Genomic DNA, 4317 nt, shown 5'->3' with positions numbered 1-4317 from the left:
ATGACTAATATAATATTTTGACAAATTGAATACTAGTCATTTAAAAGAAATAGTTACTGAGTGCTTACCCACTATTATAGATTGAAAAAAAAATGTAAAAAAGGCAAAACACACACACACACACACACACACACACACACACACACACAAATCAAACAAAAGCAGGGAAAATACCAACAAGAGAAAACAAATAAAAAAGAACAATAACCCCCCCCCCCCCCAAAAAAAAAAAAAAAAACAACAGCAAATAAAACAAAACAACAACACCCCCCCCCCCCCTCCAAAAAAAAAACAAAAAAAAGAAACCAAAACAAAGAAAACCTGCCGAATCTTCCTCTGTGCCTAGCCAACCCAAACTCTCGAGCAGGTATTTGAATTGGGTACTTACCAATAGGAGAACACGACAATTGTTCCTTATAAGAAATCAATCACCATTCTGGAATAAAAATCATATCCCAGAAGAAAAAAACAAACAAAAAAACCCCACGAAATTAACACACACACACACACACACACACCTCAAAAAAAACCACATAACTGATTATTTGACTCACAAACAGAGGAGGTGGGGTTTGTGAAACATTTAAGACGATACGGATATATCATGTAATTACGTGGATTCGAAACCAGCTCAGTCAAAGCAAAAACGGAATATTGCCCAACTTTAGTGTGAAGGACGAATAGTGCAAGCAACACGATTTGTCCGTACGTACGGCAACCACGGTTGAAGCTATTCGACCTTAAGGACGAATAGGGCTACCCTTGTGAAAGCACTATGTCCTTTCTCATTCTTGAGTTTGAGCTAAAGGTGTAGGTGAAATTGCAGCCGTAGCTTGATGGTTAGAGGTAGATGAAAATTATATATATGGCTGAACTCCCTAATGCAATGATATGTCTGCAAAACTAGCAAAGAGAAAATCACAGTTGAAGGCTGTGAAACTAATACTTAAACTTTTCATATTCTCTACTATTTCCAACAAATTAACTCTTTGGAATTCTTACGTTTAGCTGAAATTAATTGGCCCATTTCTTCCTCCAGATTTACATAATTATATCTTGTTCTCTTAAGATCTAGAGATATAAAGATATAAAAGATGATATGGGCAGAAACTCGTGTCGTTACCATGTCGTTGACACACAAAATTGCCCTGTTAACAGGGAAATCCTCAACTTGTGTTTTCATTCAAAGTATTCAATTACTTTTTATTTGAGCAAAGCCAAAGGCAATATATCTGAGCTCAAGCAGTGATATGTTTTATGGCTTATCATTTTTGTTGAAGATCCAGATGAGCCAATGATTTTTGTCTCTTACTACATACAAAGGTGCATTTCCTCCATCATCGACTTCTTTTCACCTCTTTTTATCTGCTTCAGATTTTTTTTCTTTTCTTGACATTTAAATGACCCTAAAAGCATTGGAATTGCTGCTGCTGTTAATCTCACACGCACAAAAAAGGATGAGGGATACATTATGACTTGTACATGGTCATGATTTTTAAAAATACTAAACTAGACTAAAAATAAATTGTTGACATCAAATTATAATAAAGTATTTTATCCACAGTTTATCTCTATTTTCACCTGTTGTTGTTTCCATCCTTGAGGAATAAGTCTCTCACTCCTTGATTGTTTCCCCTTCTATCCATTCCTTAGAGATTAGAAAATGTCATAATAATAATATTGATATCTTTAACTTATTTCACATCATTGTCTTGCAAAGTTCAAATACTTTTTAAAATTGTTTCAACTCCCTACTGGCCTAAGAACTAATCTGTACATAGAATCAACAAATTATCTCACTTTGAATAAGTCATACTGTAATATTATATTGGATTTGGTGTTACACATATCTGCGAAATGACAAACTACTTTTCTTCAATTTGTCCAGAAAACTCACTTCAAACATCAATTGAATAAGATGACCCCAAACTTGTCAAAAAGTCTTGATCTTGAGAATTCAATCCAGTCTCAGCTTCTCCCATAGTGGGCACGGGGGTACATACTGTGTCTTCTATCCCCTTATATCTGTTTTCCAACATGCCCTCTGTCTTTGTCTTGGAATGAGATTACTTGGTTTTGTCCTGGCCCTGGCCGGAGTCCTAGCTGGGAGGGAAACAGTCAAATGCATAGTTATTGTTTTGGGAGATGATATTTTTTTCCTTGTAAATCATCTCTCTGTTATGTATTATTATATTTGTTATTTTGAATTTATAATGTAAGCACCTCTTTGTTGGATTTTGTGCTTGTGTCCGGATGAGACTTATAGGTGGTCTCAAACTAAGTACTTTTATAGTGTGAGCTTGGAATCTACATCTGATCCCTATTTGTTCCCAGTTCTCCAATGTCTTTTTCTTGGGTGCTTTATTTGTAATTCTATAAATTTTTACTATCCAATTTTCTTCCTTTTTACTGGCGCTGATATAACCTAAATGTGTTGCAAGCGCTGTAAAACCCTTAAAAACAAACAAACAAACAAAAAGAACCAGTCTCAGCTTTGCTTGGTAGATGATTTCTGTCAATGAAGTAGATATTGGGGAAGTTGCTGCAACAGAGACATAAAGTTGATGAATTAAGGGTTAAAATTTATTTGAATGTCAGTGACCAGAGTTCTTTTTTCTCCAAGCAAGTCAGGTCACCTTCATTTTATATTTCAATGATTTTGTCGACCGTTTTCTTCACAAATATTTTTGTGTCTTTACTACTCTAAGATTGTTTCGAATCTTATGAGTCCTGGCTCTCCACAGAAGTTTTGCTCCTACCTTTGTCACGTGTTCAGAAATTACAATTTTGAATCCTTTTCGAACTTTTCTTTGTTTTTATAATTTCGTTTTGCACCTTTCTTTTAAAAAATTTGACCATGATCTGTCTATCCTTGCCTCTCACATGTTTGATAGATGTTTAATTTTGAATTGATAAATTTTACTACATTTTATCCTGTCTATTCATTCGTCTCCTCGTGGTTGTGGAAAATGGATTGTTCTGATGATTGAGTGTCTTGAGTATTGTTCGTGTACATCTACTGTTGTTTTTTTTCTCCATTGACTTTTTTTTTTTCATTCATCACCATCATAGCTTGTCGCTCCAACACCAAACCCACTCTACAGCATCTGTGGAGCAGACCGGAGGCCATATAGTAATATCTGTTTCCCCTTTCTATTCTGCTCTCTGTCTTTGTTCAGGATTGAGATTGCTCCGTCTTTTCAAGGTCCCTGCGGGGATCCTTAACTGAGAGGGAAGCATTCAAATGTATAGTTTCTTTTTTTAAGAGATGACATGTTTTTTCTTTTAAATTATCTCTATGTTATGCATTTTTATTTTTGATTTTGAATTTATTGTACTTTGTAAACATTTGAGTAGATTCTTCATAGCGGGATCCTTTGCTTGTGCCTCGATGGGACTTTTAGGTATTATCAAAATTGAGATGTTGATGGAATTGTTATGGAATCCGTTCTCCCCTATTTGAACAAGCCCCCTTTGACTTTTATTTTTGGTGCTTTTAAGCTCTACAACTGAACTCCAATCATCTTCTTTTTTACTGGCGCTGAAATGACCTACAAGTGCTATTGCTTTATGACCCATAAAATCAAAAACGTCAAAAGTTTTCTGGTCAAAATTGTATGAAATTTGTCAATTTACAACAAGTATTTGTAAAATATGTTCAAGAGTTTGCCTCCAGCATGTACTTTTTAAACAAATACATTGCATCTTTTACAATTCATCCATTTTCATTATTTATTTTATTCATTCTCAATGGTAGATTATTTCATTATATTTCATCATTATAACATTTGTGCATATATGCATATTTCCTATATTCATTCTTCAACTTTAAATCAAAACTTTTATTTGTATACTTGCCGTTATTAGACCAAAAAAGAAAACAAACAAAAAATATTCTTTATCATATTATTATGTTGATTCTTTTTTAAAACCATTCGGTAGATTTTAATTATGATCCCTGAAAGTTCTTTCTTTAATGCAACCATTGCAACCTTTAATGAGAATTGATTTTATATAAGAAATATTCCTCTTAACAGTACAATATTATTAGGAGCAGTATTTTTTTAAAAATTAAAAAGCAAAGATAAAATTTGATTTAAGGAGTTTTCTTTGTGAGTTTGTATTTGTTTGTGAAAAGATTATAATCAATATTATTTTATTTTAATTATAACCAAATCTATTTTTCACATATGATGAATATATATTGTTGTGCATTCACTTTGTTTTCATATGATACTTTGATTTTACCATGCATCTGTGCCATGCACTCTTTTTCCTCATTTGGTTGAATAAAATCTCAATTCAATCATTAAAAAT

Source organism: Berghia stephanieae, chromosome 3 (assembly GCF_034508935.2).
Source record: "Berghia stephanieae isolate SIO BIC M18660-M18661 chromosome 3, UCSD_Bste_1.3, whole genome shotgun sequence".
NCBI classification, from domain to species: Eukaryota; Metazoa; Mollusca; class Gastropoda; order Nudibranchia; family Aeolidiidae; genus Berghia; species Berghia stephanieae.
The sequence above is the reverse complement of the archived record's forward strand: the minus strand, read 5'-3'. Positions refer to the sequence as shown.